Source organism: Hemiscyllium ocellatum, chromosome 10, assembly GCF_020745735.1.
Source record: "Hemiscyllium ocellatum isolate sHemOce1 chromosome 10, sHemOce1.pat.X.cur, whole genome shotgun sequence".
Taxonomy (NCBI): Eukaryota; Metazoa; Chordata; class Chondrichthyes; order Orectolobiformes; family Hemiscylliidae; genus Hemiscyllium; species Hemiscyllium ocellatum.
Window position 1 is genome coordinate 3,747,806 of NC_083410.1, and position 12,590 is coordinate 3,760,395.

The following is a 12,590-nucleotide window of genomic DNA, read 5'->3' on the forward strand; positions in this document are numbered from 1 at the left end:
GCAGCACAGAATGATGGCAGCAGGAAATGCATGGGCCAAGGTGAGATCCAGAGGGATGGTCAGACCGAGACCTGGAGCAACATCCAGGCCAGGTCCCAGAGGGACAGCCAGGCCAGGCCAAGACCCACAGCAACAGACAGGCCGGGTCCCAGAGGCACAACCAGACCGAGACCCAGAGGGACAGTCAGGCCAGGCCAAGAACCACAGCAACAGACAGGCCGGGTCCCAGAGGGACAGCCAGACTGAGACCCAGAGGTCTCTATAGGGACCTCAAATTCTTTCTCTATAGGGGCAATTTTTGTTTTACTCTGTAAGATCTGTGCCGAGGTACTTGTACCTAAGATGGTGCCCATAAAAGGCAGCAATTGTAAAATCTTTTCACTGTACTCCTATACTTCTGTACTGGAGTGCATGTGACAATAAAGTACATTCGATTCTTCCTCTGGCAGGTCATTTGACACTCTCTGTGTACAAAAAAGTTGCCTCGTGTCCTTTTTAAATCTTTCTCCTCTCACCTTAAAAACAGTTCTCCTCATTTTGAACTCCCCTGTCCTCAGGAAAAGACCTATGCTATTCACCTTATCTATGACACTCATGATTTTACAAACCTCTATACAGTCACCCCTCAACCTCCAGTGCTCCAGTGGAAAAAGTTCCAGCCTATTTTTATAACTCAAATCTTCCATTCCTGGCAAGATCCTGGAAATGGTTTCTGAACCCTCACAAATTTAATAGTGTCCTTCCTATAGCAGGGTGACCAGAACTACTCCAGAAGAAGCCCAGTTTGAGGGTTGGAGCAGGATGGTGCTGTTTATTGTCGACAAAATGGCAGCATGGAGTGGGTAGGAGATGCAACATGTTGATGACTGATCTGTGGAGTGGGATCCAGTGACAAAGGCCTTCTGCCCAACAACAACTATGTGATTTCTTGCTCTACACCTGATGAAGGAGCAGCACGATGAAAACTTGTGATTTCAAATAAACCTGTTGGACTATAGTCTGATGTCATGTAACTTCTGACTATGTCCAACCCAGTCCAATACCGGCACATCCACATCATTGCTGCCTGAACAGCTTGTGAACGTGAATGGCTTTAGTCAAAAGCCATCGGATCTCTGGTAATTGATGTTAAGGCTTTTTCTCTGCCATAAAAGCTAACTAATGCCTGAAGAAAGCCAGTTTATTTTCCCTTGTCAGCTGCTGCAAGCTGTTGCTTTCAACAAGAATTTGTAAACCAGTCATTCTGTGTTTCCTACAAGGAAGTGGAAAACACCTGAAGAGAGAGAGAGATCAACAAACAGCAAATCTTGATGAACAAAATGTACATTCATTCACAGACATGGAAACTGTCTATGGAAATAGATTGGGCTGTTGTTTAAAAATGCCTGAAAGAAAGACAATTCCAGTGGGACAAGGAAATCAAGGAAATTCAAGAAGGTTGAATGTGTTAAATTCTCAGAGTTCCTTCAATGTCTTGCTGATGAGGCTGATTCCAGGAAGTTAGACAATGATGGGAGATCTCCTAACCATATTCAGATTCCAATGGGCAATAGTTACAAATCCTGATATTCGAAACTTTATCTTTGCAAATGCCTCATGAAGAGATTTTATCAGCATTTCCCTTGTCCTTTACTGACTGAGAGGGAGAAACTGTGTAGCTGGTCCTGCTGGAAGATCTCTTCTTTTATCAAACAAGAGTAATCTTTTTTCACTGCTTTTCATCAGCCTCATGATTTTGCTTCAGCCGCTCTCCTTAAATATCCAAACAATTCCACATTCCAGATTCTTACAGTTCATTTTTATGTCATCCTAATATGGATTTCTGTTCAGTGTTTACTTTTTGAGACAGAACTTTAAAGGGTGGTCCTGATGTTACCTTACACATTTCATGACTTTTTCTCAACAAAAGTCAATTCCCAGAATGGCGGGACTATCTTATGCTGAAAGATTGGAGTGACTGGGCTTGTATATGCTTGAGGAGAAAGTGAGGACTGCAGACGCTGGAGATCTTCCTGAAGAAGGGCTCATGCCCGAAATGTCGACTCTCCTGCTCCTTGAATGTTGCCTGACCTGCTGTGCTTTTCCAGCAACACATTTTCAGCTTGTATATGCTTGAGTTTAGAAGGCTGAGAGGGGATCTGATTGAGACTTATAAGATTATTAAAGGATTGGACACTCTGGAGGCAGGAAACATGTTTCCGCTGAAGGGTGAGTCCCGAACCAGAGGACACAGTTTAAGGGGTAGGCCACTTAGAACAGAGTTGAGGAGAAACCTCTTCACCCAGAGAGTGGTGGGTGTATGGAATGCTCTGCCCCAGAAGGCTGTGGAGGCCAAGTCTCTGGATACTTTTAAGAAAGAGTTGGATAGAGCTCTTAAGGATAGTGGAATCAAGGATTATGGGGTTAAGGCAGGAACAGGATACTGATTGAGGATGATCAGCCATGATCATAATGAATGATGGTGCTGGCTCGAAGGGCAGAATGGCCTACTCCTGCACCTATTGTCTATTGTCTAAAGAGTATGCTGTCAGCTCTGACTGCTCCTGCACACTCATTAGAATTGAATTTTAAATAGAATTGTCTCCACTGCTCTTATTTCTCCATCCAATCTGAGTATCCTCACATCTCTCTGCATTACATCTGATCTGTTTTTGGCTGCCCACTCTCCCTTAATGGGGCAAGTAGAACAGAAAGTCCCAGGAACTACCTGAGTCAGGATGGGGACTGAAGCCAGGTTCTCAGCAACATTCAACATGAAGCTCCAGGTAAATATATTGGAAACTCCCAGAATATTATGATCACTCTTCCCTACTCAGGTTGCCCAGATGGCTGGAGTACAATGTAGAATAATGACAATATCTCAGCTTCAATTCCAGTCTCAGCTGTGGGAGTCATGGAGAGCAAGCCCTTGCCCTGTGCTCGATGTGGAGTGGTTCCCTTTAACCTGGATCGAACCAATTGCCTCCCGAAAAGAGAGGGATGTGTGTGCCCCTTTGTGCTCTATGGTTCATTCCCAATCCCTGGGAGATTCCCCTGCAGATGTGAAACCTCATAAAGTTGATTGTTTCGTATTAGTTCATTGGGTTAAACTAAGTCTTACAATGGAAGGGGACCTCAGATTCATGGCACGTGTCTCTTGCTTGAAGTGGGAGCTCAGAAACGTGGCTGATGACCCTGACTCTTAAACTTGCAAGAAGTGTGTCCAGGTGCAGCTCTTGTTTGATGGAATGATGGCACTGGAGCTGCAGATAGACTCACTGTGGAGCATCTACGATGCTGAGGAGGTCGTGGATAGCACATTTAGTGAATTGGTCATACCGCAGATTAGAATTACTGAGGGAGACAATGAATGGGTGACCAAAAGACAGAGAAAGACTAGGAAGGCAGTGCATGTGTCCCCTGCGATCATCTCCCTCCAAAACAGGTATACCATTTTGGATACTGTTGGGGGTGATGCCTCATCAGGGGAAGGCAGCAGTAGCGAGGTTCATGGCAGCATGGTGAGCTCTGCATTTCAGAAGGGTGGGAAAAAGATATGGCCCTATGAGTCACTAGGGATTCTATTGTAAGAGGAGTAGATGGGTGGTTCTGTAACAGAAAATTAGATTCTCTGATGGTATTATGCCTCCCACATGCTCGGGTCAGGGATGTCACTGATCAGCTGCGGATGGTGTAGGACAGAGGGGTTCAGATTTGAGAGACTATGAGACTGGTTCTGGGGAAATGGGACTGTTATAAATTGGATGGTCTACACCTGAACCAGACTGGGATGAATGTCCTTGCAAGAGGTTTTGCTACTGCTGTTGGGGTGGGTTTAAATTAATGTGGCAAGGGGTTTGGAACAAGAAGAGTGGACAGTGAGGTGGAAACTGGAGACTGTAAGGAACAGGATCATGAAGTTAAAATTAACAGGAGGAAGAGTAAGCAGAGAGCAAATGTACGCAAAGGAACTGGTGGTCTGAAGTTCATATGCTTTAATGCAAGGGGTATAGTGATTAAGGCAAACAAACGTTGGGCTTGGATTGGTGCCTGGTTGGATGATGTCATTGCAATCACAGAGACTTGATCGAAAGAAGAGCATGATTGGCAACTAAATGTTCCAGGATACAGATGCTTCAGACAGGACAGGGAGGGAAGTAAAGCAGTGGGGAGGAGTTGCATTGCTGGTCAGGGATGATATCACGGCTGTGCTAAAGGACAACATGATGGAGGGCATGAGCTGTGAGGCATTATGGGTAGTGCTGAGAAATAAGAAGGGTGCAGTTACATTGAGGGGGCTGTATTACAGGCCTCCCAACATGAGGTAGAAGGACAAATAGATTAACAGATTATGGCAAGATGTAGAAGCAAAGGATGGTCATGATGGGAGGTTTTAATTTTCCCAACATTGACTGGGATACACTTGGTGTCAGAGATCTGGATGGGGCAGAATTGGTAAGGATCATCCAGGAAAACATTATGTCAATAGTCCGATGAAGGAAGAGGCCACATTGGATCTGCTATTGGGGAATGAGCCAGGACAGATGGTAGAAGTTGCAGTGGGGACTTCTTTGTGAATATTGACCACAATTCTGTAAGTTTTAGAATACTCAAAGACAAAGATGAGAGTGGTCTGAAGGGAAGAGTAATAAACCGGGCCAAGAGCAATGATATCAAAATTTGGCCGGAGCTGAGAAATGTGGATTGAGGGTAGCTATTTGAAGGGAAGTCAACATTTGATATGTAGGAGGCTTTCAAAGATAGGTTGGGGATAGTTCAGGATAGGCATGTCCCTTTGTAAACAAGGGATAGAAAAGGCAAGATTCATGAACTGTGGATGACAGGAGAGATCATGCAACTAGCCAAGAGGAAAAGGGAAGTGTACATAAGGTCCAGGCAGCTAAGAACAGAATGGGCCTTGGAGGAACATCAGGAGAGTAGGACCAATCTCAAAGGAGGAATCAAGTGGGCTAAAAAGGGTCATGAAATAATTTTAGCAAGGAGAATAAGGAGAATCTTAAGGCTTTTTATTCATATAATGAAGCAAGAGGATAACTAGAGAAATGGTTGGTTCACTAAAGGACAAGAAGGAAGGTTGCCTGTCGAACCAGAGAAAATAGGTGAGATTCTCAATGATTGCTTTACATCAGTGTTCACTGAGGAGAGGAACATGATGAATGTTGAGATTAGAGATAGAAGTTTGGTACTCTGGATCACATTGGCATAAGGAGGGAGGATGTATTGGGGAGGCTAAAGGATATTAAGGTGGGCAAATCTCCAGAGCTGATATGATCTATCCCAAGTTGCTGAGGGAGACGAGAGAGCAAATAGCTGGGGCCCTGACAGACACCTTTGTAACATCCTTAAACACAGGTGAAGTGCAGACAGACTGGAGAGTTGATAATGCTGTCCCCCTGTTCAAGTAGGGATATTGCAGGTAACTATGGACCAGTGACCCTGACAACAGTGGTGGGAAAGTACTGAGGGATAGGATTTACTTATATGGAAGAGAATGGGCTTACCAGTGATAGGCAACATGTTTTTGTGCATGGGAGATAGAGTTCTTTGAGGAAGTGACCAAGTTGATAGCTGAAGGAAGGGCTGTAGATGTCATAAACATGGACTTTAGTAAGGCGGTTGTTAAGGTTCCCCATGTAAACCAATGGAGAAAGTGAAGTCACATGGTGTGTAGGGTGTTCAAGCTAGCTGGATAAAGAACTGGTTGAGCAACAGGATACAGAGAGTAGTAGTCGAAGAGAGTTTCTCAAAATGGAGAAAGGTGACCAGTGGTGTTCCACAGGGGTCAGTATTAGGGCCACTGTTATTTGTGATATACATAAATAATCTGGAAGAGGGCACTGTTGGTCTGATCTGTAAGTTTGCATATGACATGAAGATTGGTGGAGTAGCAGAAAGCATAGGGTCTGTCAAACAATACAGGAGAATATAGACTGGAGAGTTGGGCAGAGAAGTGGCAGATGGAGTTCAATCTAGGCAAATGTGAGGTGATGCATTTTGGGAAGTCTAATTCGAGAGCAAACCATGCTGTAAATGGAACAGCCTTGGGAAAAGTTGATGAACAGAGAGATCTGGGAGTTTAAGTCCATTGTATCCTGAACGTTACTGCACAAGTGGATAGAGTGGTCAAAAAGGCATATGGTATGCTTGCCTTCACCAGACTGGGTATTGAGTATAAGAGCTGGCAGGTCATGTGAAAATTGTATATGACATTGTAACAGCCACATTTATAAGACTGTATGCAATTCTGGTCGCCACATTCCCAAAAGGATGTGGACACTTTGAAGAGGGTGCAGAGAAGGTTTACGAGGATGTTGCCTGGAATGGAAGGTGCTAGCTGTGAAGAGAGGTTGAGTAGGTTAGGAATGTTTTCATTAGAAAAAAGGAGATTGAGGGCAACCTGACTTAGGTCTACAACATCATGAAGGGTATAAACAAGTTAGATAGAGATAAACCTTTTCTTAGTGTAAGGAATTCAATATCACGATGTCACGCTTCCAAAATGAGAGGAGAAACATTTAAGGGAGGGGGGGAACACACCAAGTACTTTACATAGAACATAGAACATTACAGCGCAGTACAGGCCCTTCGGCCCTTGATGTTGCACCAACCTGTCATACCAATCTGAAGCCCATCTAACCTACACTATTCCATGTACTTGTCCATATACTTGTCCAATGACAACTTAAATACACTTAAAGTTGGCGAATCTACTTCCGTTGCAGGCAAAGCATTCCATACCCTTACTACTCTTTGAGTAAAGAAACTACCTCTGACATCTGTCCTATATCTATCACCCCTCAATTTAAAGCTATGCCCCCTCAGGCTGGCCGTCACCATACTTGGAAAAAGGCTCTCCCTGTCCACCCTACCTAACCCTCTGATTATCTTATATGTCTCTATTAAGTCACTTCTCAATCTTCTTCTCTCCAATGAAAACAGCCTCAAGTCCCTCAGCCTTTCCTCATAAGAACATCCCTCCATACCAGGCAATATCCTCGTAAATCTCCTCTGCACTCTTTCCAAAGCTTCCACATCCTTCTTATAATGCAGTGACCGGAACTGTACACAATACTCCAAGTGCAGCTGCACCAGAGTTTTGTACAGCTGTAGCATAACCTCATGGTCTGGAACTCAATCCTTCTATTAATAAAAGCTAAAACACTGTATGCCTTCTTAACAACCCCGTCAACCTGGGGGTAACTTTCAAAGATCTGTTTATCTGGACACCAAGCTCTCTCTGCTCAGTGACACTACCAAGAATCTTACCATTAGCCCAATACTTTACATTCCGGTTACTCTGACCAAAGTGAATCACATCACACTTGTCTGCATTAAACTCCATTTGCCACCTCTCAGACCAGCTCTGCAGCTTATCAATGTCTGTCTGTAACCTACAACATCCTTTGTCACTATTCACAACTCCACTGACCTTAGTAACGTCTGCAAATTTACTAATCCATCCTTCTACGCCCTCATCCAGGTCATTTATATAAATGACAAACAACAGTGGACCCAAATCAAGAACCTTGCAGTTTACCACTAGTAACTGGACTCCAGGATGACCATTTCCCATCAACCACCACCCTCTGTCTTCTTTCAGCTAGTCAATTACTGATCCAAACTGCTATATCTCCCACAATCCCATTCCTCCCGATTTCGTACAATCATCTACTACGGGCAACCTGATCAAATGCCTTACTGAAATTCATATACACCACATCAACCACTTTACCCTCATCCACTGTTTGGTCACCTTCTCAAAGAACTCCATGAGATTTGTGAGGCATGATCAACCCATCACAAAACCATGTTGATTATCCCTAATTAACTTATTCCTTTCCAGATGATTATAAATTCCATCTCTTATAATCTTTTCTAAAACTTTACCAATAACTGAAGTTACCAGGGTTGTCTCTACTCCCCATCTTGAACAGGGGAACCACGTTTACGATCCTCCAGTCTTCTGGCACTATTCCTGTAGACAATGACGATTTAAAGATCAATGTTAAAGGCTCGGCAATCTCCTCCCTGGCTTCCCAGAGGATCCTAGGATAAATCCCATCCAGCCCAGGGAACATATCTATTTTCACACTCTGCAGGATTTCTAATACTTCTTCCTTGTGAACCTCAACATTGTATCGTAGGTGCCTGGAACGCATTGCCAGCAGAGGTAGTACAGGTGAGCACGTAGATTCATTTAAGATGTATCTGGACAGATGTATGAGTAGGATTGGAGCAGAGGGATACAGACGCTCAGGAAATGAGCGATAGACTTAGAGAGTGGATATGGATCGCCACAGACTTGGAGGGCCAAAGAGCCTGTTCTTGCCTGTAAATTTTTTGTTCCTTTTTATTCATATGAATAGACATAAAACAAAAGTGGGAATAATTTGGCAGCCAGTGGGATACTGCCGGCATCAGTCCTAGCTGCAAGGAGGATGCAGAGGATGCAGACATGTTGAATGAGTGGGCATATGCCTGGCAGCTACAGGATAATATGAATAAATGTGAGGTTACACCCTGCCATACAAAAAAACAGGAAGGCAGGTTATCATCTGAATGATGACAGATTGGGAAACAGGGGAGGTGCAATGAGACCAGAGTGTCCTTGCACGTCAGTCACTGAAAGGAAGTGTGTGGGTGCAAAAGGCAGTGAAGAAGACAAATAGGATGTTGGCCTCAAAGAGTGAAGAACAGTACGTCACATTTCTAAAATGTTGGACAAACAGGCAGAAAACTAGCCACAAAAAGACATGACCTTCTCTCACCAGTTTCCTTACATACAGATAAGGAAGGACACTACTTTGACTGGGACAACACATCAATCCTAGGACAAGCCAAACAAAGACATGCATGAGAATTCCTAGCAGCATGGCATTCCAACTAGAACTCTATCAACAAACACATCGAGTTAGACACCATCTACCACCCCCTGAGAAAAGGAACAGGAAGTGACTTCACCACAGGAAATAACATCACCACAGGAAATGACATCACCAACCCAAAGAAACCTAGACATATAAATAGAAAGCAGGAACTTTCAGCATTGCTTCGCCTGAGGCCCACTGAAGATGTTACCTCGCAGGGTAACAAAATGTCTGGAAATGAACTTTCCAGCTCAGAGAGCAAATATGCATCCAAAACTCCAACCTGAGCTACAAATCTTCTCAAAACTCACGAACATTTCTCAAACAAAAATAATTTGCCTTTACACAGGCGGTTGAGTAAATATAATGATTTCAGGCTTCTTTTAGCGAATCATTATTTCTTTAATATAATAATTTTTGCCCTTCTCAAAGTTGATTTATCTTCCTTTGAGTCTCAAACAGTAACTGCTTTACCCCAGGTTAATGATTTGGTTTCTTCCCCTTGTCGTGTCAGGGAGATTGTGTCTGGTTTACACAGGACTGGAGAAGAATTTGGAGAGGGAGGAGAAGGATCCACTTGTAGATGTCTATGTTGGGACCAACGACACTGGGGGCACAAGAAAGGAGGTTTCACTGAAAGACTGTGACCAATAGGGAGCTAAATGATAAAGCAGAAACTCCAAAGTAAGAATCTCTGGATTACTGCCTGAGCCACAACAAACTGACATGGGGTAAATATAGTCAAGCAGTTCAATACATGGCTCAGAGTTCAGTCTGAGTGGAATGGGTTTCAGTTTGTGTGCACTGGCACCAGTACTGGGGTAAAAGGGGGCTGTTCTTCTGTGGGAAGCTTCACTTGAACCCTGCTGGAACCAGTGTCCTGGTGAATTGAATAACTAGGGCTGTAGAGAGGGTTTTCAAATAATTAGAAGGGGGAGGGATTCAGGACAAAGGGGCTGGAGGCTGGCAAAGCAAGAGTAGGACAGGAACAGACAGAGGATACTAACACAGAAAAACAGCAGTGAATAGGGTCACCAGGGGAAATAATGTTAAAAAGGCAAAGTTAATGACTGTGTTTATTTTTCTGCATATAGTATTCTGAACAAAATAACTGAAATAATGGCCCAGTTTCAGGCGGACGTAGAATTGTGAAGAAGAGTCAGATCAAACATGTAACATTCACTCTGCTTCTCTCTCTGCAGATACTGCCAGACATCCTGAGTCTCTCCAGCATTCTCTGTATTTGTTTCAGGTTTCCATCATCTGCAGTATTTTGATCATCTCAACTGAGTGACAGTCCTGTTTCTCCACCCAGTTTATTGTACGTTCAGTTAAAGCAACTAAACCCAAACTGCCCCAGCCAACTGCAGCTTCTTTAATGGCTCATTTCTCAGAAGGTAAAGAATTTAAAGTGTCAGTAAAGGGAAAGCAGTGACAATGAACCAACGCCTGTTTCCTTCTGAGAAAGGATATTAGTGGCTGGATTTTCTAAATGTGGCTCAGAGAGGTTTATTTCGGGAGGGATCATAATTACTTATTTACTGCAAGTTCCTCACAATCAGTCACCAAAATTTCGAGAATTCACACATTTGCTGCAACCTTGTGAATGGTCAAAACACTTATTAAAAAAACACACTGAGCCCAAACCTCCAACCTAATAACAACTGTCATTTATGTAGCAATGTGTACTCACCAAAAGTATGGCAAAACCTTTCAAAAGTGAGGAAATGAACAAATGTTATCACCAACTAAGAAATGTGACCTCAAGACATTAAACCAAACCATTTAACCAAAAACTGAAATTGCTGGAGAAACTCAGCAGGTCTGGCAGTGTCTGTGTGGAGAGAAACAGTGTTAATGTTTTCAGTTCAGTGTGACTCTGTTTCAGAAACTTGATCAAATGGTTTGGTCTGAAGCAGAGTTGGAAAGTGAATGGTGGAGAAATGGGATAGGTGAAACTAGAGAATACACAAAAATAGATGCTGAGGTCACAATGTGTGATTAATTCACGGCCAATCATTGTGATCTCAGCTGGAGATCACCGAACAGAACACAGGGTTAGTTAAATACAGAGCTAGAAATTACTTCTCGGCAGCCTGTGGGAGTGTGCTGTACCACAGGGTGGGATTTGATCCCTGACGTTGAGGTCTGCAGTTAGGGGCACTGCCAGTGTGCCACAGCCCCCTGACACTGACATTGGTTACACGTCCCACGGGCAGCAGCTTCTCTCAAACAAATGGCTGGAACCATTTGTCATTTCTGTTGCTTTTCATTCCAAGGCAGTTGTTGATAACACAGAGTGGGTTAGGGTGATGTGGGAGGAGAAAACCTTGTCACCTCAAATGTGCACAAGCTGCCAGCAGCTCCTGGTCAGACTTTTCAATTAATTAGCTCAAGAACACAGACACACTGTTTAATGGTCAGATAATTAGATTTTTTATTGAGAAACTGGTGATATTGGTGAAATCAAGCACAATTTAAAATATCGGCTGAACACACTCTGTCAGTGATGATTGACAAAGATATAAATGAGAAATAAAAACACCCAGACCACAGGCAATAATTGTTGTTCCCTATTGTTCATGATGTCAATTGCCAGTCTCTGATGGCAATATTTGAAAGCCATATTAGGTCAAAATGTGGAAGCTGATGAGTGGATTAGCTCAAACATGATTGAATAAGAACAAATCTCACATGGAGTCACATGGGGAGATATTAGTCTGGGTGAGATTCCACAATCGCAGCTGTGATGAGGAGGAATTTCATCAGCAGAGGGTAATGAATCTGTGGAACTCAATACACAGAGGGTTGTAGAGACCAACATTGAATGTATTTAAGACTGAGACAGACAGATTCTGGATCAGTAAGGGGGTCAAAGTTTATTTGGGGTGACCAGGAGAATAAGGTTGAGAAACATGAGATTACATATAGGGTGGAAGCAGGCTCTTCTGCCCAACAAGTCCACATCGACCCACGAAGCGCAACCTACCCAGACCCATTCCCTTACATTTACCCTTTCACCTAACACTACGGGCAATTTAGCATGGCCAATTCACATAACCTGCATACTTTTGGACTATGGGAGTAAACCAGGGCACCCGGAGGAAACCCACACAGACACGGGACAATGTGCAAACTCCACACAGTCGCCTGAGGCAGGAATTGAACCAGGGTCTCTGGCGCTGTGAGGCAGCAGTGCTAAACACCGTGCCACCCATGTGAGCCATGGTGGCGAATCAGACTCCTTGGACCAAATGACCTCATTCTTCTCCTATATCTGATGGTCTTATAGATTAGACTGAGAAACAGTAATTGTTTGGGTATATCCCCACACATTGCAAGAAAAGACTGCAATGTCACTGGGCTGTAGTTTGCAATGAGCAGAATGAAGCTGGAAGGTGTTTGACAAGGTTCCCCATGGGAGATTGATTAGCAAGGTTAGATCTCATGGAATAAAGGGCGAACTAGCCATTTGGATACAGAACTGGCTCAAAGGTAGAAGACAGAGGGTGGTGGTGGAGGGTTGTTTTTCAGACTGGAGGTCTGTGTCCAGTGGATTTCCACAAGGATCAGTGCTGGGTCCTCTACTTTTTGTCATTTACAGAAATGATTTGGATGCATGCATAAGATGTAGAGTTAGTAAGTTTGCAGAAGACACCAAACTTGGAGGTGCAGTGGACAGCGAAGATGGTTACCTCAGATTACAACAGGATCTGGACCAGA